The 27,544-nt window shown below is 39.5% G+C and overlaps 1 long non-coding RNA gene across 1 annotated transcript in view; it reads right to left on the reverse strand.

Moving 5' to 3' along the window:
• Positions 1–293: 293 nt before the first annotated feature.
• The window catches only part of LOC127575357 (uncharacterized), a 157,464-nt gene continuing 130,213 nt past the window's right edge, over positions 294–27,544 (reverse strand). Inside the window, exon 4 of the long non-coding RNA XR_007957039.1 lies at positions 294–388. This is a non-coding gene — a long non-coding RNA (uncharacterized LOC127575357). The remainder of the gene's footprint in view (positions 389–27,544) is intronic.

The raw sequence follows: 27,544 nt of genomic DNA on the forward strand, positions 1-27,544 counted from the left end.
GGACTATGAGGAGACCTGCTTTCTTATTTTTCTCTGTGCCCTGTAAAATATGTTGCCTCTTGCAAGAAGTCAATAGCTTGCATTTGTGAATCTCTTTCCAGATGGGGGAAGGGGATTGCTCTGTGAGCTGGCACAGACTCAATGGGCTGAATGGCCTCCTTCTATGTCATAAATAAAAATGGAAACATGGAAGCTTAGAGTCACTAAGTAGTACAGGATGGAAACAGGCCCTTTGACCCACTGAGTCCACATGGAGCAAATTCGTTACCTTGAATTTTGTGCCTTCTTGTTATGCAGGATTCAGCATTGGAATGGCCTGGTTATTAGTTTGGATACAGAGACAGAGAATTGGCATTGTTTTCAAAGGTGGAGCTCATCCACCTTGAACCTGAAAAGAAAAATCAAAACATTTCCTTAATGACAAAAGATCAGAAGCAGACAATCACTAAAATCTAATACACTTGTAAAACATTATTAAAAAGGCTAATAGAATTTTGACTCCCTCCTCAAGGAGGCTAGAATACAAGGGATGGGCCAATCATACAGATCCTTGTGCAGATCACATGACCATCACATTGTTCTGATCTAGACACTGCAGCTCATGAAACATACTTTGACCTTGGAGACATACAGTGCAAATTCACCTGAATGATACCAGGGCCACAAAAAATTGATCTCATCCTGTGCGCTATGACCAACAAACCAGTTGCCTTCAGAAGCCCCTTGTCTCAGTCTTCTCAAGAGCAAGCACTGCGCCTCCATCTGGGCTGCTAGCACTCCTACCAAATGCATGGACGTCCAGTTAAATTCTGCACTGTGTGCTGGCTCTAGAACACTGAAATCTATAATTCAACAGTTCCCAGTCCTGGCCAGTGTTGCTTCTCCAGACAGGTGCCGTGACAGAACTATTCACAGAGAGCACTTTGATATGAGTGACAACTGAAAACTCACCATGCATGGAGATTTAAAGAACATGCCAGCTCACTGCTTGGTCTCTTGGGAAGACACGTCCTCAGAGATGGTGACAGTGAGGATGCTTTGAGGAAAGCATAGGATGAATCCACCATTCACAATGAACATCTCACTTCCAACTTAACTATAAAGCTTTTGACCTCCCACTAAAAACATAACGGCCCTCGATCTTTTCCAGGCCACGGCAGCATGGACTCTTGATACACAAAGGGTGAGTAGGAATTCTGTCGCATATGATTATGACAGGCCCTGATTAAACTATGGATCACATATAAACAATATGCCCTCTTTACAAATTTGTTGGTGACTTTGCAGTAGCACATTCCTATTCCTTGAGAGAATTAGTCTAGTTAATTAGTCATAAACAGGACTCATTATTATTGCTACAAGTAAGCCATTTTGCACACTCTTCATATTAAAACTTATCCTTTATCATAACTTTTACTCCACGCTGTAAATGTTGACTTACTGTTTCCATTAGTTGAGGAGGTGCCCTGTGTTACCAAAGATGTAATGTCACTCACTCTGACCCCAGCAAGCTCCAAATCAGAGATGCTCACCATGCACTGTTTAGAGGGGAAGAGGTCTCCAAATGATGGAACACTACAGGAACTCAGACAGGGATAGAAAGCCAGAGGCATTACATAGTAACATTGCTGCAGAGGACTTAGGTGTAAATTTCAAGGATCCAAGTTAGCAATGAAAACTGTTGGGCTATTGGATATAAGCCAGGAAATTATAGGTGCACATTGCCAGCAAGCTTTTGCCAATGGCTCAGAAGATTAAGGAGTCCAGTCCAAGTTGGATTAGGTTTTGTATGGAGCAGGGACACCATTCAGTCTAACAGTGAGCAAGCAGTCAGCTTTAAGAGCATAGCAGTGGAGCACACTATAATGGAGACTGTTGAAATACAGCTCACTCACATTGTTGCCATGGAAACTCAGACTGGCATACAACTACAGCATTCTGCCCTCATGCAGAGCTGTATGTTTGCTGAGGAGATGTACCATGAGAATAGTCTTGTCTCCATGGGAGAGACAACTGTTTTTCCCTGTTACTGCCACACAGCCAACTGAGTGTGATGGCTTACAATATTATTGCAGTCTGGCGCTGAAAAGAGAGTTATCCTGCACAGAAGCTAGTATAAATCTGGAACTCTCCCCACAAAAGACTGTGGTTAAATTTTCCAAATATAGACCATTGTAGGATAAAGCTATCAAGTGATATGGATCAAAAGTGGGTCTATGTAGTGAGATACTAGTCAGTAAGAACTAACCAAGTGATAAAACAAAATTGAGTTGCAGTTATGACAATTACAAGTAAACTAACTCTATATTACTTGTGCAGGTTCTGAGTGTCCTTCTATGAAGTTCAGATGCATTACACTGAAGATTGGATTGCTCAGGGAAAACCTGCTGAAGCCTATGATTTAGGGTTTTGTTGAAGGGTTGCCCCCTACAGTGTTGTTGATAAACCTATGTCTGAAAGAGATAGCTCAGAGTTTGCCTTTGTTGTTGTGAATTGAGGTCTTTGAACTTACAAATCTTGCAGTTTTAAATTCATCAACATAAACAAGTGACACTATTCATGGAACACTGTCATATTTAATGCTGCAAAAACGTTATTAGTCCATTCCCAAAAGAAACAGGAGGACCCTGACACCCATTCACATTGCACATAATAAATGATGATGCCTTATTCCAGAGATGCTACATTTGGATCTTTTGGTGGAGATGGTCTTGTCCACAGTGTTAAACTGCAGATGGATAATTTAAATATCCCTGTCAGTGGAAGTATTGAGACTAACATCAAATATATCTCAAGCTTAGTCAAGGGACTGATTTTTTTGAAACAGAATTTCCTTCATTTGTATGATTTTTTTTTGTCTTTATTTCCTACTAAGTTTAGAAATTGTTGTTGGCAATATAAACAAATCCACAGTTCTTGCATTGATAAGACATTCTTCACTGGTGTAAGATGGAATTCCTTATTGCTTGCTTTACACCACAACCCCAAATCAATATCTCCATTTGGCTTTGATTTGGTATTTAAATTCTGAATTTTCAACTTAGTTAGTTTGTGCAGACTTGATCTCATCATATTGCAAAGAAGACAAGCCAAACTCGAGAGAGAGATCCTTGGCACAAAATCATTCAACAGAGCTGCTCATTGGCACAATGCTGCCAATGCTACTGATCACCCTCAGGCAACTTCCTGTCCAGTGCACCCTACATCCATTAAGAGATTGGTATTCAGCAGATGGGAAATCATAGCCAATATTCATCAGTATTCCAACTATTAAAACATAAAATAAACTTCCCTGTATAATCAACTTGTTATCAAGTCTTTTTGCCATAGTATTATTATTATTCATTTTTCTTGGATGTATGTGTCATTGGCAACATTTATTGCCCATCCCAGAGAAAGAATTTAAACTATTTATACTATTTAGCATTGTGAACTTCTACCATTTCTTTAGTACAAAATTATATAGTCCAGTAGGTATATGTTTGATGTATTAGCCACGACAGATGGAAATATGAACATTAAACTCAAAACAGTGGAATGAGATCTTCATGAGATTTTTTTCATAAAAATACATCATTCACTCATTTAATTTTAACAAGTGATGATATGCTACAGAGAAGTACAAGGTTGTTTTAAATTCCTTTTGTATTTGCGGTAATCCTGGAGACATATGGCAAGTAATTCCCCAGGTCTGTGCCCACTCACCACCATAAATGATAAACATAAGTATTCACAAAACAATAAAAATCTAAGATCAACGCATGTGGAATGCATCAACATATTTCCTCAAAAAGGGTCAAAACGTCTTCCAAGAAAGGTTTAGTGGTTTTAAGTACATTCAGTTCCCATTTTCAGAATTGGTCTTGGATTAACCTTGTGTTCATATGTCTTCAGCTGCCTGCACGAAGCATCATAACTCAGAAATACTAAATAGATTATCAGCTGCAAGTTGATTTAACTGAAAGGGAACAGTTAATAGACAATTTATAGCATTTGGACACCTATGTTAATTGATGTAGTATTGCATATCCTATGGTGGTACCCATAACTGTAAATTGGCTGACGTAAAGAACACCCCGTACAACTGTACTACAGTAAAAGTTAAATTCACTTTGGTTATTGGTTATGAATTTTTGAAATGTAAATTACCCGATACATAGTGCTCTTTTGTCCATCTTCCCTCAGTTCATATTTCCCATCTGTGCTGGTGTTATTCCCATTAATTGGCTTTGAATGTTCCTTCCTTTTCAAAATATTGTGGCATCTTTCTTTAACATCTAGTACATAAATATATATTTAATGTTGATGGTATTTATAGAGAAGTTGAAGTCTGTTTGGGTGCTTGGGATGGGTTGGAAAGGTCTTGTGTTTGGTGAGTAAGAGAGACCACGTTATTTGATTACTGGGTGGGGTTGTTTGGTTGTAAGCGGGTTGGTGGAGCGGGGATCCAGTCATGATTAATGAGTGCAGGGGTATGATTTGGTAGTCACTGAGTGGGGTGTTCATTTGATCAGTAAGTGGAAAGGGAGAGGGGACTGAGCAAAAGACATGAGCTTTGAATGAGTGGGCTTTGGTGCTGTGAGGGTCTTGAAGGGGAACCAGTAAGCATATGACTTAGAGAACCTATTTGAGTCAGTTTTTAGCATCGACTTTTAAGTTATGCAACTGCATGCCTCACAGATGCTGTGGAAACGGAAGTGGCCTGCAAATGTAAAAGAAAATTCAGCAAAGACTTTCAGACATGCATTGCATTCTGTTGTATGCCACCGCACATGTGGTGCCCTTTGCATCACACGCATTAGAAACATTGGACCCTGATGGAAAATCATAGACTTTGTGAACGCTACTGTAAGCCCTGATACTTATTCACAATTTATTTTCCATAGAAATTTAGGTGTGATGTGCACTAAATCATTGAGCACTGGAAACATTTTTATTCAATATGTCTGAAAGTTGGGCTCAAAACAACAAAGTATTAAACTCTCATTTTGATTCTTTGGAAGCCTCGGGAAATCAGAGCCCTGTGGACAAAGCACCTTCCCATACATGGTAAAGCTAAGCACTTGCTGTTGATAGATTGCAGTAATGATGCTGCCCTTGACATTCATACAGTTTTTACTGTAAAATTAGGGGTACTTTCATGGCGTGCCATCAAGGTATTCATGGAGATGCTGGGGTGATCAGTGCTGACCCAACGATGGTTGGAAGATGTTTTTGTTTAAGTGTAACAGTCATATGTTTTTTCTTCAGATTATCAACACTGAACAAACTATATTTAACTCTGAGGTTTAAAAGCCTTTTTTCCCTGGGACTGTTCCAATATTTAACCTTCTAACGCATGTAAAAACATTACAATTCCTACCTAGCTATAATGTTATCACATATTTAGTAAAATTTATGATCTAACTGTTCTGTTAAATGTACTGCACTCAATGCCTCCACCTCAAATGGTTATAATGCTGTTAACTATTAGTTTAGTTGAATTCAGAAGCAGTGAAAGAACTATTTGATATTCCTGCCAAAATGACAGATCTGCCAAATCTCTCTTCACAAATGAGCCAGCCATTATGGATGGAAGATATTTATCTGACCTATTGTATGCTAGATTTAAAAAGTTTGCCTGCCAATCTTTGATCACATACATTTGTCGCCCAAACAACATCTGCCATTCATTGCCATGTTGTTTGCAATCCCCTTGGCTTCCAGCAGAAGCATTATGGAACAATATCAATTCATCTCAAACCAACTTCATTTCAGCTGTAAGGTGTGAACAGCAAGCTAATTCCTAAATCAATCTGAAACCACTGACAAAATTCTGAAGGGTGATCCATGTACCAAAAGCAGTGTTCAGTGTGCTGTAGCTAAGTACAAACCAATGAGGAAAATGAATCGGATTCAAGTGGTTAATTATTTACTTATATTTCTTACATATTCAATAACTGCCCATTGATTCGCATCCAATGCTTTGTATCAAGCAATGTGCCTGTGCTTTTTATAAGAATTTAACTGAAGTGTTTTGCTCAAGCAACAGCCTTAAACTCATCAGGAGACTGGCAGGGGAGTGTCTGGTTTCAAAGGAACTAATTTGTTTGTCAATTTTATGTAAGAGACTACAGTTCAGTGAGAGTAAGCTTACTGCATGACTTTCAGGTTTCTGGCTATGTCCTTTGCCAGTGCCTGTGGATAAATAGAATGAAATAAGTTAATGCTTTTACTTTTACTGTACACTTCTGAATATAAATTATTAAGATTTTAGGAAGTTTTAATTATTGATGCAGCTCTTTTAATTATTGTTTTAATTAATGATATAGTCATCATGTGCTTATTTACTATACCCATTCAATGCAGAAAACGCAAATTTAGCATAATTAATGCTTGTTAAGGTTGTAGCTAAATTAGTTATGCAGCTGTAGCAACAACTAGCCAATAATGATGCCACATAAAAATATAATCCTTGTCCTTGCTTGGAGAAATAGTTTACTTCTTAAACTCATCTTCTAAAAGGTTCATGCAATGTATTGTTGTAGTCCTATAAACAAATAAGGTTATGAACACAGAGGTGCTAATGGTATACCAGCAAGTGAAGCTATACCATCTGTCTCAGCACAGGCATATTAGGCTTTGAAGAATCTTTTAGAAATCATCCAGATCTTCCATCTCCAGAGTAACGAATGCTTGTACTACCAGCAGGTGCTGCTGCAAATAACACTGCTTGTCACAAAAAATGAACAAAACTTTTTAAAAGGTAAATTAAACTTAACAGAAAAAAGTGATCCCAACCTAATTAAACAAAGCCAACAAAAGGCATAAAAAATCAGTGTACCAAATAAAGAAACAGAACACTCTCCGTATGGATATCGGTTTAAGAATTCCAGAGTGTGCACAGTAGTGCACCACAAGTTTGGCAGGATGACCTTTCATTTGTACTGTTGTTGACCTGTATCTCAATGGAACTCAAGGCTCTTAATATCCCAGTTGCAAAAAGCTTAGTGTTATGTTTAGTCTCTCCCCTATTATTTTAACTTCTGCCTAATCCTGCTCATGTACAGCTGTAGAAAGTACACTCCATGGTTCATAACTCAAACAAATCCTTAATTAATGTCTTCAAGTATCTTTGCATCAGTGATGGCTGTAAAACATAAACAAGTGTTGAAGTAGCTCCACGAGATACAACCACACTCTTGCACAATATTGCACTTGGACTCTGGCTGGAAATGTAATAATGTGATCTTCCAAGCAACTACAATGACATGATGTAATACATCAAAAGTAATGCAGGAGATAGCCACCATCTACTACAAACCTGGAATGTAAAAATGTTTAAACCACGCTCATCTTTAGGAAATTCACATCAATAAAAGCTTTTAAAATCTAAATCTGTCAACTATCTCTTACATACTTTGCCTGAGATATTTTCCAGGTAATTATGCTACTGGTAACTCTGAAGTATCTTCTCTTACTGCCTAATATTTAATGAAACAACAATAATATATTTAATAAGAGGAACCCCATGATCCAAGCTGGATATTCCAAGGCTGTGTCAATCCTTGAAGTTGGTTGTGCTCTGCTAGTGGATTTCTGCCAAGATTAGTGGGGTGGAATAGGAGAAATTCCAAGATAATTTGCTCAATATGTTACATCTACTTTCAAATGCAATTACCCAATAATGTTCAAAGTGTGCTGAAAAATTTGCTAAGATATGAATAATTAAGCTGCTTTATCACCAGAAGCAAGTGAACAAAGCTAATTCAATCTTCCAGCTCTCCTCAAAAATGTAGGCAAAAATAAATCAGCTATTTATCTGATTCATTTCATAGCTTTGTATATTTGTGACAGTGCATTTTCAGGCTCAGAAAGTTACCAGTACCCATCCCTCACACATCTAATCACTCTGTTCCCATCCCTAAGAAACTTTCAAAAGCACTATCCTACATCAAGCATCCTAGTCACCATTACGTTCTGTCGGAACATCATCAGACACCTCCAACCCACCTTTTGCTCATTCCTAACAAGCTTGGGACCTCCTCAGGTTCAGGACCCACCCATGATTTAGATTTCCCACAGATCAGAATAACTCCGCATCTGGAACACAGAACCACTCACAAATGTTGGTTTCACAGTTGGGAACATCCTACAATTATAGCTCCAGTGTACTCCAACCCACAACAACAGGCATCACCTCTTATGATCTGGATGCCACAAATACACCTGGCTGAATTGAATGGTTTAGAGAAAAATATTACAAATATTGAAAAACATCCAATCTTTTGATAGAGTTGCTAAGGAGAAGCTGCTTCCTGTGGAAGTAAGGTCAGCAAACAGCAATAAGGTAAATGGCAAATGTCTAGAGGTAATAGGAGAGTTGTTTTCACACAGCAATTTTTTTGACCTGGTGTCTATCATCTCAAAAAGATGAAAGGGTTGTTGAAGGAAGCGGATCAGGTAAATATTTGGAAGCAGAATGTTTGCAGGGCCATGAGTAAGGGTCAGGAGAAAACCTTTAATTAGCGAGGTTATGCAGATGCAAGGTTGGCAGATGGAGCTCAACCTGGAAAAGTGTGAAGTGATACCCTTTCAGAGATCGAATTTGAAGGCAGAATACAAGGTTAATGGCAGGACTCTTAGTAGTGTGGAGAAACAGAGGGATCTTGGGATCCACATCCATAGATCCCTCAAGGTTGCTGCGCAGGTTGATAGGGTTGTTAAGAAGGTGTATGGTGTGTTAGCCTTCATTAGTTGGGGTATTGAGTTCAAGAACCACGAGGTAATGTTGCAGCTCTATAGAACTCTGGTTAGACCACACTTGGAGTATTGTGTTCAATTCTGATTGTCTCATTAGAGGAAGGATGTGGAAGCTTTAGAGAGGGTGCAGAGGAGATTTACCAGGATGCTGCCTGGATTGGAGAGCAAGTCTTATGAGGAGAGGTTGAGCGAGCTAGGGCTTTTCTCTTTGGAGTGAAGGAGGATTAGAGGTGACTTGATAGAGGTGTACAAGATGATAAGAGGCATAGATTGAGTGGACAGTCAGAGACTTTTTCCCAGGGCAAAAATGGTTCACATGAGGGGGCATAATTCTAAGGTGATTGGAGGAAGGTATAGGGGGGACGTTAGAGGTAAGTTTTTTACACAGAAAGTGGTAGGTGTGTGGAATGCACTGCCAGCAGAGGTGGTGGAGGCAGATACATTAGGGTCATTTAAGAGACTCTTTGGTCGGCACATGAATGATAGAAAAATAGAGGGCTATGTGGGAGAGAAGGGTTAGATAGATCTTAGAGCAGGATAAAATGTCGGCACAACATCGTGGGCTGAAGGGCCTGTACTGTGCTGTAGTGTTCTATGTTCTAACAAGATAACATAAAGTTACAAAGGATTGAATGGTTTCATTCATTCTATGATTTTCTAATTATTGCAATTTAAACAGATTGGGAAGGACTGGGAATGTGTAAGAGTGGGAATGATGTAAGGTAGGTGGTTCTTCTTTTCTCATTGAGCAGGACAAGTAATGTTCCTGCGCTGCTTTCAGTAGAGAAATTGACAAGTTCTTGAACAAGTGGCATCAGGTGGGGTGCTGGTAACTTTAGAGATACGATTTGTTCTCCATGTGATCTCTGGGACTGGTAGATATTGCCCAAGAGGAATGGTGATGAATATTACAGAATATTATTTCTTTTAATAGTTCCTTATGCTTTCTCTTTTTCCTTGTCCTTCCTACAGCTGGGGCAACTGAAGAAATGTCTAGTCACAATGATCCAGGTGTTGTGATATAGGACTAATTGGATGGACCAGTTGATCTTCTGTTCACCAGTTCCATATGTTTGTAAGCTAATCTGTCATCTCCTTGCATCCTTAATAATGTTGCTAGATTTGTCTGTTACACCTTATCGCTTTACATAAACCAGATGGCAGCCATGTGTTAGCTATCTGTTTTCAAGACACAAAAAAGCTACATCAAAGCTGGCTCTTTGTGTCATAACTAACTTCCCTGGAGCCTGAAGAGTAAGAGATAGTGTGCTTGTTGAAACATAAATAACAACAGGAAGGTAATTCTATTTGTATATTGCAACTACCTTTGTACTTACGTATGCAAGTTATGATGCTCATAAATTTTTCTTGTTTGCTAATCTCCAAAGATCCCTATGAAAAAAAGCTACTACAATCAAGTAATTATTTTACTTCTGTTTCTTTGAAAGATGACAACTTTTAGACTCAAGAACTGAATGGCTATTCCCATCATCTCTACATTTTAACACAGCAAAAAAATATTTTTACAGTTTTTCAAACAGAGTAAAATGGGTTTAGACTAAAAGCCTGCTTATTAACTATTTGGCTTCCTGTGTGATGCATGAGGCAGAATTGCACCAAATGGTAAATTACTGAATGCACTTCTAGCATTGCTGAAGTAGGGCCCTGCTATTTTGATCTATCTATAACTACTAAGCGATAGAACTAATCAACAAAATGACTTTTAAACATTTCAGCCAGTTTTTTTGAAGTGCATTGCATCTTGTAGCATGTGCAGAATACTTCTAGTAGAGTCAGAGAGTCACTCAGCATGGAAACAGGCCTTATGGCCAAACTAGTCCATGCCGACCAAGGTGCCCTATCCAAGCTAGTCCCTTTTGCCAGCATTTGGCCCATAACTTTCTGGACCTTTCCTATCCATGTACCTGTCCAAGTGTTTTTTTAAAAATTGTTATTGTACCTGACTCAACCACTTCCTCTGGTAGCTTATTCCACATACATACCACCCTTTGTGTAAAAATGTTTCCCCTTAAGTTCCTGTTAAGTCTTTCCCCTATCGCCTTAAACATATGCCCTCTACTTCTTGTTTCTCCAAACTGGGAAAAAGACTGAGTGCATTCACTCTATCTGTGCCCCTTATAATTTTATACATTTCTGTAAGATCACCTCTTGGTCTCCAGCACTCCAAGGAATAAAGTCCTAGCCTGTCTAACCTTCCCCTATTACTCAGTCCCCTAACTCCTGGCAACATCCTTGTAAACCTTTCCTGCACTCTTTCAAGTTTAATAACATCTTTCCTATGGCAGGGTGACCAAAACTGAACACAATACTCCAAGTGTGGTCTCACCAGCATCTTGTACAACTGCACCATGACCTCCCAACAAAAGAGTATACTCCCTGGTACACAGCATGTACATAATGAATAAAAGTTATTTTTGAAATGTGATGGAACAACTTGATTAAAAGATTTAATGAATAGAATCAGGGAAGTAAATTTATTGTAATGATTACTGGAACACGAAATGTGCACATGTAGGGATTGCCAATAACAGTAATATCCATAAATGAATGGCAAAAAAATGACAGCTTTTTTAAAAATGTCTTCCTCTTTTACAAAAGTCTGTTGACATCGGTGACCAAGACATGAGACATACATGTCTTTTCATCTCCTCCCTGTTGAAGTTAAAGAGATGATCAGATCATTAAAAACTTTGTCATCTAATCAAGTAATTGCTCCTGAGTTAGATTAAGCTCCATGAGAAAGCTGAGCACATTACTTCAAGTGGAATAAGTGCAAGTTAATCACTACTTTGCCTGGAAGAATTGCTTGGATTCCTGAATTGTGGAAAGGGAAGAGGTGAAAACACACATGTTGAATTTCCTCCAGTCATATGGGGAAGTACCATAAGATGAGAAGTGGTTGGCAGGAATAAAAGAGAGGATGAGGGAGTGACAAAGTGAATGATTCATTCAAAGTGCTTAAAGAGGAGGGAAATATGTGTCTGATAGTGGAATCTTGTTGGAGCTGGTGGAAATTTTGAAGGATGATCCATTGAAGGTGAAAGCTGGTGGGGTGTAAAGAAAGGAGCAGGTACTCTGTTCTTGCTCTGTCAAAGAGGAGAGGTGGTAGAACAGATGTCCAGGAAATAGACGAGATGCTGTCAAAGGTTCTGTCCACAGTTTAGGAAGAAGGAACATGTTATAGGTGCGGAATGTCTCATCATCAGAGCAAATGTGACAGAAACAGAGGAGCTAAGAGAATGGAATGGAGTCCTTCCAACAGGGTGGGAGTAAGTATAGTCAAGATAATTGCAGGAGTCCGTGGGCTTGTAATGGATGTTCACATAACCTGAGATGGAGAGATCCAGAAGCGAATAGTCAGAAAGCGGACAGGAAGGGGAAGTTGGCAGCAAAAGAGGTGACATTTTCAAGTTCTATTTGAGTGCAGGAAGCAGCACCAATTTAGTGATTAATGTACTGGAGAAAGAGTTGATGAAGTGGTCATGAGAAGGATTGAAACTAAAGTTATACTACATATCCCACAAAAGGTGTAGCTTGAGCCCACATGAGTGTCTATTTTAATCTGGAGAAAGTGAGTGGAGTTGAAGGAGAAGCTGTTCATGTTAGGACAAGTTCAACTAGATGAATGTGTATGTTAGTGGAGGGGAACTTGTTGGGCCTCTAAGGAAGAAGTGGAGGGGGTCTCAGACCCCTCCAATGAAGGGTGGAGATGTAGAACGCTTGTACGCCCATGATGAAGATGAACCCATTTATCCAATGGTCAGTTGGACGTTGTGCAATAGAGATGTGTCCTTAAGGAGAAGATTGGGGCTGTTATCCTCCCACACACCCCACACCTGCTGCCCAAAATAATAGAAGGCGTCATTCAGAAAATATTGAGAATGTTGCTCCATCAGTGCATCAGAGAATCTATTGTTATTTTAAGTGGCAGTTTCATCAGCATTATCACAAATAATTTCCAATGCTTCCATCTGCTAAGGTCTATCTCCTGGTTGAAGCCCACGCCATATTCAATTCAAGTTTTCATTCTCCAACAGTGCAGCAGCAATGTCAAGTGATTGACATCATTGCTGTCTGCCTAATGGCCTTTACGTTGGCAAGTTATTCACAGAGATGCATGCTATTCAAAGTTGCATTATGCACTATCTGTGCATGGAAGTGTTGATTACATATTGCAATTGATTTTACACTTCAATTCCATTGTGTGATGCATAAGAAATATGTCATGGCAATTGAATTTCAATGTGACATGTAAAGCCACTGTTTTTATTGAGCTTTTATTAGTAAAGTGCTTGTGAATTGATACTTTCACTTCTTTAAAGCCAAACAGTTTGTGCAATGAGTTGAATCTATCTTCCATTTTAATTTATACCCTTACAATTATGTAGCAATATTTCAATCTTCAGTTTTGTCTCTGGAGAAGAGAGTTTATTTCAGTGTCAAACCTGATCACACGGTACAACCATTGGTTTGAAATCTCAGAAGTAGTTCAGTGAAAAATTATATTCATAACCTCAGCAACATCACACTACTCAAGAGGCCCCCACCATGATATAAACAGTATTGTCAGCTGAACTCTTGTAAGAAATTTATTGTATTGTAGAAGAAGGATTGTAACATTAGAATCTGGAACATCATTTTCCCTTGAGTTCAGATATTTCTTCTGGCTGCTGCAACTTAATTCATTGCAGGATGTGAACATCAGAATTTGAAAAGTTATGAATGGATAGGAACAATCAACAATGTGGTTCTGAGATTAACTTGTTTCCAGAGAGAACTTGTTGACCAGACTACTTCTTATACCTGCAGGATCCCCATCAAAGTGGGTGGTGGGATCATTAGTTTTAATGTTAGACAATGCTGCTGTTGTATCAATCTATTAAAAATGACTTTCTGCTTTTCATATCAAGCTCTTTCTTGGTTACTTCCAAATTAGATTTGTTCTGGTGTCTTTCTGTTTCTGATTTTCAAGTTAGTTGCTGCTGGTGTTATCTGTTGTACAAAAATAATACAAACATGTACCACCCTTTTAATCACAAAATGGAGCTTGCCTTTGATCTTGCCTCGATTAGAATATGTTAAATAGCTGCCTCCTAAATAGTGCTTGAAATAATGGATTAGGACTTAACTTTGTTTCTGAGGTTTTTATTTGGAATAGCTCATTGAAGGGCCTGAGCCTTTTAATGCAAACAATTTAATTCAAATATTCAGCCGCAATTCAGACAACAGAAGGATAAGATTCCATGTAGGTTAAGCATTTAACTCTTGTTCCACTACAAAGGTATCAGGGATGGAACAGAAAATATTTTTATCTAATACTAAATATTTTACTTGTATTTTGATCCATTCAAGGAGAACATGATCCTTACTTAATAAGGTGAAAGTGGCAAATTACAAATTAAAATATATGCTTCTCCTATTTAAATTTGAGTGGAAAGTGTTGATATTAAAACAGAAATTTGCTATCTATTGTAAACATTGAACTCACAATGTGTTGAACTTCAGTTCTGAATTTCATCTCCACTGATGTCAATGAAGGTATAGAAGTCAATGAGCTAGAATTCATTGCCAGTAGCAAGTTGCCAACAATCTTTGTTTTAAGCAATTTTTATGAATTCAATATGTTGACTTGCTGGTAAGGAAAATCCAAATTCAAAATGACAAGGCCTGTGTTGTGGCAAGTCTTTGAGCAAAATAATGCCCATCATGTGAGTGAGGCAGAACAAGTCCTGCCTTTGAAATGACTGAACAAAGTTGCTGGCAGCTGGCAAAACTGCACCCCCTGCTTGGGTAGCTGTCAAAGCTGCCCAAGGACTTTGATTGCTAACAAATGTTCCTGACATCCACTGGGCAATCAGATAAAAGTGAATATCTAGGCTGTTCTGTTAGAGGTCCTACAAATCTTCCATTGCTATTGTTATAGAAGATTGGGAGAATCATGCAGAAATTCAACACATCATAATTTCATTTTTTAAAACAAATAATGGAAGGGTATTGGTTGAACCATTATAGTTGGCTCTAGCTGAGACAGACACAAAGCAAGCTGCTCTTACCTCCTCTCATCATTGCTCAATAACTCCAGTTGTTAGCCTGCAGTGTGTAGTTAAAGTGGTAAGTGGGTTGGTTTAACCTTTCCAGAATTACTTATGGGTGCTCACTGAACAGCTTTACTAATGAAAAATGGTGACTGAGGCAACATTCAGGAGTGATCATCTTGCCTCTGCATCCATGCTGTAGCATTGCACAAGCATTTAGGCTGAAAACATGAAATTAGATTCTTATTAGGAGAGATGATGGTTTTATAGGGAACTGTTGATATATGCACAGAAATCAATATGGTGTATCTTTGGAATATATTTGTTTAATAAGAAGGTTTAACTTTCCATGCTCTCCCATGATTCTTGTGTGACCCATAACCTAGATTAAGTTTAAGTTCTCATTTTGCACTTTATTATCCAAGTCACCAGCACTTTGTGCATATATAGGGTGCAAAAATATGTATAGCCAATATTCAGGCTGTAGTAGGGAAGAATCAGAGTGAAAGGGGAAATTGGTAATTGGTTTATTATTGTCACATATACTGAGGTACAGTGGAAAGCTGTGTTTTGCATGCTATTTATACAGATCATTTCACTACCTCAGTACATTGAGACAGTATAGTGTTACAGTTACAGAGAAAGTGCAGTGCAGACAGACAATAGGGTGCAAAGCCACGAGGAAGTAGATTATGAGTCAAGAATCCATATTATCATACAAGAAGTCCATTCAATAGTGTTATAACAACAACAGGATAGAAGCCTGGTAGTACACACTTTCAGGCTTCTGTATCTTCTGCCGATGGAAATAACTATTTAATTGACTTAAAAACAATGTACAGTTTTTGAGCATTATAAAAAGTGGAACATCAAGAAAATGCATTAAGAATAAAACCACAGCTGAACAACTCAGAGAAGAGAGAAAACTAGAAGCATGAAATTTTTTTTTATCCTATAGATTTCTACATTCTTGTCTCTTGGTTTATTCTCCTAGAAATAACAGCTCCAAAAGTTTGTTCAATTTCTTGTGTTACCCCGAAGGAAAGTTAGTAGCATTAGTAGCATAGCTACTTTGCTCTTTCACTCACATCAGTTACTGCCAAGTTACTTCTTCTTTTCTTCAAATTTACACCATTCCAACACTTTTACTTGGCTTTCTGTTTATTATTTAGTGTACACATATAATCTGAAGAATATACTTATCTCAATTCTGCCACAAGATCATCCTGCCTGTTGTTATTGATGTTAGTAATGGGACAACATGTCAGTTTTACAATTCAATACAACAATTATCAAATCAATAGAAGTGTAGATAGTTATGACTAGAAAATATATATTTTTCCCACTATTCCTTTCAACAGTCAGGATTGGATAATCATTCAATCTTGGACTTTATTAAGTCCTATGTTTCTTTTGACTTACATTAATAATATATTTATCTCCTTAACTTATTAGTTTTCTTTTCAGTTATCATCGCACTTTCTTCCTTAACTGAGCACATAACTTGTACATATCATTAATCAAATATACATCAAAGAATAAAATCAATAGCACTGAAGTAATTATTTCTAATTGCTTTTAAGATGCAATCCACAGTGAATTTTTAGGAAATTTCATCTGGATTTATTGTCTTGATTCTGGACAGAAAGGTGAACACAGCATCTGACAAGCATGAGTCTATATGTCATGTTAATGATGTGAACCAAGCATAATGTAGGACAATATCAGCTGAATTGTTCATTAATGCACCAAATTCAAGCTTCCATCAATGCATTTTTGGGTACAGAGCACCAACAAAGTTGATCCAGTCACCTCCATTACCACAAGTACTAAATCTCATATGTTTCAGCAGATATTCCAATGAGACTTTTTCCCAGGGCGACAATGGCTAACACGAGGGGACGTAATTTTAAGGTGATTGGAGGAAGGTATAAGGGGGATGTCAGGGGTAAGTTTTTTACACAGAGAGTGTTGGGTGCATGGAACACACTGCCTGCAGAGGTTGTGGGGGCAGATACATTAGGGACATTTAAGAGACTCTTAGATAGACACATGAATGATAGAGAAATAGGGAGCTATGTGGGAGGGAAGGGTTAGATAGACCTTAGAGCAGGATAAAATGTTGGCACAACATTGTGGGTCGAAGGGCCTGTACTGTGCTGTAACGTTCTATGTTCTATGTTCCATGAAAACATCCAGCCTACTGCAACCAGTGAGAGATTGACTTCATTATCCAAATTGCTCTTCTTTTACAGAAGCCCACTTGACATAGTAAAACTCTTAGTTCATAAATTTAGCATTGTTTTGTACTTTGCAGTCTATTCAAATTGCGCCTGAAGGAAAATGTGATAAAAAGACAAGATTTTATCAGAGTCCTAGAATCATAGAGTTGTATAGCACAGAAGCAGGCCCTTTAGCCCAACCTGCCCATGCTGACATGATTTGACATGCTCATGACATGCCATGACATGACCGTGATTCCTATCTACATTAATCCCATTTGCCTGCATTAGACTTGTATCGCTCTGCACCTTTCCTATCCAAGAACCTATCCAAATGCTTTTTAAATGCTGTAATTGTATGTGTCTCCACCACTTCATCTGGCAGCTCATTCCAAATAACCACTACTCTCTTTGTGAAAAGCTTGCCCCTCAGATTGCCTTTAAATTTCTCCCCTCTCACCTTAAACCTATGCCCTCTAGTTTTAGACTTTTTAAAGTAATGGTAATGAAAAATGCAAAAACAAACTTACTTGTTACAATAATTAGGGAATTCATCATTTTAAAAATCACAGCAGCCCACCAATTAACACTTTTAAATTCTGTTACTTTTTGTATAGAATTATCATCAGCATGAAATAAACTGAGCACAAAAGTCTTCAAAAGCGACATGTTTTCTTGGGCTCATAGGACTTTTCTTAAAATGGTATCGTGAAGTGATTTACCTTGCAGGCTTATGCATAATCTTAACATGTCATCAGTGCTGGGGAGTGCCCAGAGATGAATAATGTTCCTCCATGCAGAAGCTTGTCTCCTCAATACAATTCCCATACCTGCATGTAATAATAGCAATTTTTCAAATAAATGCCTAGGAGGGTTGACTGAAGATTTGATGGTGACAATGATGCTGTGCACTGCCAGATGACAGCTGTACTGTCATATCAAAGAAAACTGTTTAATAAATCTGGGACTAAAAGTGCCAACATTTTAAATTTGTGGACATTAATTGTGAAATAGATTGACTGACATTAACCTATATTTTTGTTGCACCTTCCTTGCCGTTCTCCATGCCTTTCAAGGTTATTCACTCACCTGCATGACTATCTTCTGGGCTGTTGTGTGCTAATGAGGCCCCAGCCTCATGCTTCTGATATGCCTGCAGCAGATCACACTGTCAGAAATTTAAACTCCACTGAAGTAGCACACAAAGTCTGTTAGAGTTCTTGGAGCCTGCTGAAATATAGATGCGTAGGTACGTTACACACATTATATTTAGACTTGGTTTCAGAGTAATGCTTGATGGACTGAATGAAAGAAATCTAAAGCCTTGTCAGTGTGTTAATGCTGAATCTTTTACTTCGAGGAGCCATATATGACATTTTCCTATCAGTCCTTTGATTTTCACTGCAGCAGCTTCTCTCTCACTTCCTCAGCTCATTAAGAGTCTCATTGAGCCGACCTAGCCTGATCCAGTCTAAGATTGTGGAGTGAAGCATTTTGTTAATGTTGCTCATTCTGCTAAAATGTCAATATTACAGTAGTATAGGAGTGACTTTTATGAACAGAAAAAGCAGAAAATGTCCACACACATTTAAACATGTGAGTTGCATTTATTTTTTAAGATTGATACACATCAAAAAAAAGGTCACTTTTTAAGCTTGAACAATTGAATGTCACTCCAAATGTCAGGTGCACCTGCAATGAGATGAATGCTAAACATTAAGCACTGGAAGTGCCAAACTCTTTTTTTTCTGAAAATCAAGCCATGACATTTAACTCTTTGTCACTGTTTTCGGTCTCTATTCATGCTTTATTTGGCAAGAAAAATGGAGATTACAACATAGAACACAGAACAGTACAGCACAGGAACAGGCCCTTTGGTCTATGATGTCCTTACCAACCATGATGTCAATCTAAACTAATCCCATCTGTCTGCAGGTGGTCCATATCCCTCCATTCCCTGCCTGTTCATGCACCTGTCTAAATGTCTCTTAAACACTGCTTTCATAACTGCTTCCACCATTTCCCCTGGCAGTACATTCCAGGTACCTATCACTCTCTGTGTAAAAAATTTGCCTCGCACATCTCTTTTAAACTTTCTCCCTCTAAACCTATGCCCTCTAGTATTTGACATTTACACCCTGGGAAAAAGACTCTATCTACCTTATCTGTGCCTCTCATAATTTTATAAACCTCTATCATGTCATCCTTCAGCTTGCAACATTCCAGAGAAAACTCATCAACTTTGTTCAACCTCTCCTTATAGCTACTACTCTCTAATCTAGGCAACATCCCAGTGAACTTCTTCTGCACCTTCTCCAAAGCCTCCACATCCTTCCTGTAATGCCGTGGCCAGAACTGCATTCAATACTCCAAATATGGCCTAATCAAAATTTTATACAGCTGACATATGCCGTCCCGACTTTTATATTCAAAACTCTGACCGATGATGGCAAGCATGCCATATGCCTTCTTTACCACCCTATCTACTTGTGTCGTCACTTTCAGGGAGCTATGGACTTGCACTCCAAGATCCCTCTGTACATCAATGCTCCTAAGCATCTTGCCATTTACTGTATACTTTCCTCTTACATTTGACCCCCCCCCCCCCCAAAGTGCAACAATACATTCTTGTCCAGATTAAACTCCACCTGCCATTTCTCTGTCCACATTTCCAACTGGTGCATATCCTTCTGGATACTTTGACAACCTTCCTCACTATCCACAACTCCACCAATTTTTGTGTCAGCTGGAAACTTACTAACCAGCCCAGCTACATCCAAATCATTGATATATAGAGGTCACAGCACTAATCACAGACACCACTGGTCACAGACCTCGAGTCAGAATAACACTGCTCCACCGCTACTCTCTGTCTTCTATGGCAAGCCAGTTTCGAATCCAATCTACCAATGTGTCTTACTCTATTGGATCAGCCTACTATGAGGGAACTTGTCAAAAGCTTTACTAAAGTCCATGTATACAACATCCACTGCCCTACCCTCATCAATCATCTTTGTCACAATCCCAAAAAACTCAGTCAAGTTTTAAGACATGACCTCCCCTGCAAAAAGCTATGCTGACTATCCCTAATAAATCTATATTTTTCCAGATGTGAATAGATCCCATCCCTAAGGACCTTCTCCAATAATTTCCCTACCAGTCAAGTAAGGCTCAGTGGCCTATTATTTCCTGGTTTGTCTCTATTGCTCTTCTTAAACAGAGGAACACCACTGGCTATTCTCCAGTCACTTGGGACCTTGCCTGTGGCTAAATAGAATTCAAATGTCCCTGTCATGGCCCCAGCAATCTCCTCTCTTGCCTCTCTCAACAACCTGAGATAGATCACATCAGGCCCTGGGGACTTATCCATTTTAATGTGCTTCAAAAGCCCCAACACCTCCTTCTTGTTATCAATATGCCCTAGAATATCAGCATATCCCTCTCTGATCTTGCAATCCCCCATGTCCTTTTCCTTGCCGACTACTGATGCATGGTATTTGTTTAGTATCTTGGCCATTTCATCTGGCTCCAGGTATAAATTCCTTGCTTTGTACTTGAGTGGTCCTACCCTCTCCCTCGATACCCTCTTGCTTTTAATGTATATATAAAATCTCTCAGGATTCTCTTTAATCCTACTCTCCAGGGACATTTCATGGCACCTTTTAGCCCTCCTGATTCTGTGTTTAAGTTCTTTCCTGCTTCCTTTAAATTTGTCAAAGGCCTTGTATTATTTCAGTTTCCTAAACCTTGCTTCCTTTTCATTTTTGACCAAATTTGCAATATCTCTCATCATCCAAGGTTCCCAAAGTTGAGATGCCAGTCCAATCCTTCTTGCAACCAAGTTTCTGTAACATTGTAGTTTCATGCACCAATCCAGGCCCTAAACTCACCTGCTTTACCTGTAATACTCCTTGCATTGAAATAAACACACTTCAGCCCATCAGTCCCACTGTGTTCATTAACCTGGCCCTGCCTGTACTTCCTTTCAGATTTACTTGACCTAACTTTTAACTTCCCCTCAACCCCACCACTTGCTGACCTACTGCTCTGGTTCCCACTATAGAGCTCCCTATCACTACTGCTCACCTAGTCCATGACCTACTGTGCTGTACAACAAAGCCAGTCCTGGTGCCACTGATCTGGCTGTTGCTGTCATTTTCTCCTGAGAGGCTATTCCCCACCCCATCCCCAACCATCCAAAGCAGTATACTTGTCTGAGAGGGGAACAGCCACAGGAGAATCCTGCACTATTTGCCAGCCTCTCCTGCGGTCACCCATACACCTGGCTGAATCTGCAGTGTGACCACCCTGAAACTCCTATCTATGACATCGCTGCTTCATGTATCTTTGTATGTTCGTCAGTGGGTCCAACTGCTGCTCCAACCAATCTGAGAGAGGGGGGAGGTGGATACACTTCTTAGTCGTCAGGGACACTTGAACTCTCAGTCCTGTTGCAGGGTTTCAAACCGAAATGCCGACAATTCCTTCCACCCCCCACCCCCCCCCCCCCCCACCACCCACCATAGATGCTGCTCGACCCACTGAGTTCCTCCAGCAGTCTCCCTAATATCCCACACTTCACAGGAGGAGCATACCACTTCACTAACTGCCATCACTGCCCCTTTTAACAATGAGTGGAATCAAGAAAAGGAAAGGAAAAGTCTTACCTCGCCGTACCCTGTTGCTGTTTGCCCTCCTCACTGAAGTTCTGGTGCAGCAGCACTTCAAAACTCAACACAGCCCTTCTTAAAACAGCAACTGCAAAATGGCCAGATCGCTAGATCCTGCCTTCCTTTAATTCGCTGCTGGACCTCACTGTTATCAATCAAACCACTCCTAACCTGAGACCCATGTTTTCAATGGTCACAGCAGCTCCTCCTCCTTTCTACACCTCATAGTAAGCAATCAAACTGCTCCTCACCTGATACATGCAATTTCAATGGTCGCTGCCACTCCTCCTGGGCACTGCCACCTTTCTAATTAGGGTAAATTTCTGCTAAGCATCATGAATTAGTTGTTAAAATATATGCCACGGACCTATCCCTTCGCCTGTTACCCAGTCTGCTCTGGACAATTCTACCTTCGTACCAGAGTAACTGCCCTTGTTTGTGTTGAGAATACTGGTTGTGGACCCTATGTGTTCATTTTTTTAAATTTCAAAAACATATTTTATTTGTAAGAATACATACAGAAAATACACCACAATCAGTACACATCTTTCTTTACATTCATTGTGCTGTCAAGGCAATGCACTCATTGTTCTGTTGAACCAATACATACTCTTACAAAGCAGCAATGCAACTTGTGTTTGCTCTGAAATAGTACACCCATGAAGTGTATTTTTTTCCTTCAGAAATAAACATTATTCATAGAAAAATCTATGCAAGAACGCATGGCTTTCTTTACATCCATTGTGCCATCCTTGTCACAGTGTTACCGGATCTATACATTTGTAGTGTTAGCACATCTCTGCACAAGACACCAATGCCACTCATGTGACCTCATTGAATGATACACACTTTCAGAAGCTTTTAGACAAGGCTTAGCCCCTCAGTATCCAGTGGTGGCAGCTCCTTAGATTGGAGTCATTACCCACAAAGCCTTTCATTGGCTGCACCGAGCTTCAGTGTGTCCCATGCTCCTCCAGCCTGGAATGTGCCAGGTGGTAGCATCTACTTATGGGCATCTTGTTGTACTGGAAGGACAACAAGTTTCAGTCAGACCAAAGTGAGTCTTTCACTGAGTTGATGATCTTCCAGCAGCACTTGGTGTTTGTCTCTGTATATGCACCCCATATGTTCACCCTCAAACTGTATCTGGAATTCTACCATGCTGCAATCACTGCCTCCACGGATGCTACCTGATCCACTGAGTTCCTCCAGCAGTTTATTTTTTGCTCCAGATTATAGCATCTGCAATCTCTTGTGTCTCCATGTTGTGATCACTAGTCCCAAAAGGATCCTTTACCACAACATCTTTTATTATGCTATGTCACTATACTGCCTAAAACTAAAAGAGCTTTTGTTCCCAGATAGCTTCTGTAACATACGGCTTGAAGGAACAGTTGCAGACACACTCCACAAATTCCTCTTCCAGGAAGCCCCAGCTAGTTTGATTAGTTACCAGTCAATATGCAGATTAAAATTCACTCATAATAATTGCAGTTCCCTGCTGATGTGCACTTGATATTTCCCCATTTATCCTATCCAGATGGACCTATAGACAAGTCCCACCTGTGACTTTTATCACCTGCTGTGCATTATTTTTATCCAAACCAATTCCACATCACTGTTCACAACATCTGTATCACTACTCAGCACCATGCTGATTCCATCCTTGAATAACAAAGTTCCTCCACCTCCATTCCCTTTCTGTCTGTTCTTTTGGAATCTTGAATAATCTGGAATACTGAGTGCTCATTCCTGGTCACCCTGCAAATATATCTGATAGCTATTAGATCATATTCAGGTATTACTATTTGTGCCATCAACTCATTTACCTTATTACAAATGCTATGCACATTCAGATAAAGACCTTTAAGCTTTGAGTTTTTGCACTTTTAACTTTTCTGGGTTTACTTTCTGATGCACATCTTTGTTTATATTTTCTGCCCCTTCCTGTCTCACTTTGATTTTCATTTCTCCCCTCACTATCCTGTACCGCTACTTTCTCTTATTTTTGATTTGTTAATTTTCCCATCACTAGAAACCTCCACCCCAAGTTAATCTCTGGGGTGTGATTGCACGTGAACACAGTGTCCAGGTAACTTTGCCACTCTCAGGACACTTACTCCCAATATTCACAATTAGCCACAAAATATTTTTTGACACATATACACATTAGCCAATGAAAGGAAGCTGATCCATCCAATGGAATTTCACTTCCATGTAACGGTGCAAATTAAATATCAATAATATAATCAAACTGAAAATGAACCATTTGATCCTTCGTACTGACAGCAATGGAAATGAGTTCCAACACAGAGAACTTTCAGTCACTTAAAAACAAATGACAGGTCCAAGCTATCTGCAGAAAGTAGATGCTGAGTTTAAGTTGTCCCAACTTGAATGACAACTGTAAAAGGATAGGCAACTGAGGAACCAAACTAATACGCATCATAGAATTACATAGAACATAGAACAGTACAGCAATGGACGGGCCATTTGGCCTACAATTTTATGCCAATCTTGATGCCAATTTATACCAAATATTCTCTTCCTGTGTATCATCCATATCCCTCCATTCCCTTCATATTCATGTGTCTATCTAAAAGCCTCTTAAAGTCCACCAAATTGTCTGATTCCCCGGTAACCTACTTCAGGCAACTACCACACTCTGCGTAAAAGTCTTACCCCTCACAGTGCCTTTAAACCTCCCCCCTCTAACCTTAAAAGCATGCCCTCTGGTGTTTGACATTTCTACCCTGAGGAAAAGATTCTGACTGCCTACCTTATCTATGTTTCTCAGAATTTTAAAAACCTCTATCAGGTCTCCCCTCAGTCTCTGATGCTCCAGGGAGAACAACCCAAGTTTGTCCAACCTCTCCTTATAACTCATACCCTCTAATCCAGGCAGCATCCTGGTAAACCTCCTCTTCTGCACCCTTTCCACAGTCTCCACATCCTTCCTGTAATGGGGCGATCAGAACTACACACAATGCTCCAAGTGCGGTCTGACTAAAGTTTTATATGGCTACAGCATGACTTTCTTACTCTTATACTCAGCACCCCTACTAATGAAGGCAAGCATGCTATATGCATTCTTTACCACCTTATCACTTGTGTAGCCACTTTCAGTGAACTAAGAACCTGGACCCCAAGATCCCTCTGTACCTCAATGCTGTTAAAGGGCCTACCATTAACTGCATACTTTCTCCTTTCATTTGATCTCCCAAAATGCAACACCTCACATTTACCCAGATTAAACTCCATCTGCCACTTCTCTGCCCATATCTGTAACTGACCTATATCCCACTATATTCTTTAATAGTCCTTCACACTGTCCACAACTCCACCAATCTTGGTGTCATCTGCAAACTTGTTAATCCACCCATCTACATTTTCATCCAAATCATTGAAGTATATCACAAATAACAGAGGTCCCAGCACCGATCCTTGCAGAACACCACTGGTCACTGACCTCCAGCCAGAATAACAGCTTTCCACCACTATTCTCTGTCTTCAAAGGGCAAACCAGTTCTGAATCTAAACCTGCAATTCACCCTGGATCCCATGCATCTTTAGCTTCTGAATCAACCTACCATGAGGGACCTTATCAAATGCCTTCCTATCGGTCCATGTGGATAACGTTCACTGCCTTACCCTCATCAAGCTCCTTTGTCACCTCCTCAATAAACTTGATCAAATTTGTAAAGCATGACCTGTCCCGCACAAAGCCATGCTGACTGTCCCTAAGCAGGCCATGCCTTTCCAAATGCACATAAATCCTATCCCTCAGTATCCTCTCCAATAGCCTCCCTAGCACTGATGTAAGGCTCACTGTCTTATAATTATCTGGATTGTCCCTATTTCCCTTCTTGAACAAAGACACAACTTTTGCTAATCTCCAGTCCTCTGGGACTTAGCCTGTTGCTAATGAAGACACAAAAATCTTTGTCAAAACTCCAGCAATCTCCTCACTTGTTTCTTTCAATATTTTGGGATATATGTCATCAGGCCCTGGGGACTTATCCACATTAATACTCTTCAGAAGACCCAGCACTACCTCCTCCTTAATATCAAAATGGCCCAACACATTAGCATGCCCCACTCTGTTTTCACTATCCTCCACATCCTTCTCCTTGGTAAATACTGATACAAAGTACTCACTTAGTACCTCAGCCACTTGCTCTGACTCCAAGCACAAATTCCTTCATTTATCCTTGAGCGGACCTACCCTATCTTTAGTTATCCTCTTGTTCTTAATTTAAGTGTAAAATGCCTTGGGATTCTCCTTCATCCTACTCACCAAGGACATTTCATGGCCTCTTCTGGCCTTCCTAATTGCCTGCTTAACACTTTCCTGCTATCTTTATATTCCATAAGGGCCAGTCTGATTTTAGCTTCCTAAATCTTATGTATGCTTCCTTTTTCTTCCTGACTAAACTGAGGACCTCTCGGGTCATCCAAGGTTTCCTTACCTCATCATCATTGTCCTTACTCCTTACTGGAACATGCCGATCCTGAACTCTGATCATCTGGTCTTTAAGCAACTCCTACATGTCAGACATGGACTTGTCTGACAGCAGCTGCTCCCCATCAATGATTCTCATCTCCTGTCTCATCCTGTCGTAATTTGCCCTCCCCCAATTTAGTACCTTCCCTCAAGATCCAATTATATCGTTACTCATAACTATCTCAATTCAAGGAGATTCATAAACACAACCCAATAAAGTAAGTAAAAAGTAGAGCATTGATATAACATTAAACCAATGTGACAAGGGCAGTGCTTCATGTTTCACACCCCAAAATATTAAGTATAAATTATATTAGCCAAGGTCTTGAGCTTATCAAGAAATTCTTTGACCTCATGCATTATATCAGAGCACTCACTATATAGAAATACTCACATTAGGTGGTTTTATAAGTCTGTTGAACTTTGGGAAACATGCCTCAGGATTTGTATTGTATAGTACTAGGTTATTTCCTTCTCATTACAGGTATTTCCATACCTGATGATGGTCAGTGGATACATTCATATTTATTTGGCAGACCGAAAAAGGGCCTCTGAAAATAATATATTAACAAAGATATTGCAATATTATTAACATTCCTGAGATAATTAAAGTAGATGGATATTCCACTTGTCTGGTAATGCCACCATTAAAATGGATATCAAAATCTTCCCTGGCATAAAGGATTTGCTGGTCACTAATTCTACTGCTGAGTTAACACTATCAACACTGTAAACAGCTAAGCACACCATTGTGTGAAGAAAATCTTCCAAGCACCTAACCTAAATTTGCCTTGAACCTCACCAGTTTACTGTTTACTGTTATGGTTTACCTTGAAATAATTTTCCATATGATCAGTTCTGGCCTTGTAATAGTTTTCACAATGAACAATTGTTTCAAAACTAAAGAGCCCCTGTTGTAATCACTACAGTTTAGCAACACTATGACCACTCTGCACTGAAATAGACTTTTTTTTTGTTTTAATTGTGTTTTCCTATTTCTCGTCAGCCAAGGTTCCCTAAAGTTGCCAGGTTTATCCTTCACCCTAACAGGAACATGTTGCTCCTGGACTCTTGATATCACACTCTTAAAAGCTTGCCATTCGTTCCTTTCCCTTCAAACAGGCTCACCCAACTGATCCAATCTGTTAGATCCTGCCTAATTCCCCCAAAATTAGCCCTGCTCCAATTTGGGACCTGAACCTGTGGACCTATCCTATCCTTTTCCATCACTATCTTAAAACTAATAGAATTATGGTCACTAGAGCCAAAATGCTCCCTGACTGCTACTTCAATTACCTGCCCTGTCTTGTTATCTAAGAGAAAGTCCAGTATTGCACCCTCCTCAGTAGG

Source organism: Pristis pectinata, chromosome 10, assembly GCF_009764475.1.
Source record: "Pristis pectinata isolate sPriPec2 chromosome 10, sPriPec2.1.pri, whole genome shotgun sequence".
Lineage (NCBI taxonomy): Eukaryota > Metazoa > Chordata > Chondrichthyes > Rhinopristiformes > Pristidae > Pristis > Pristis pectinata.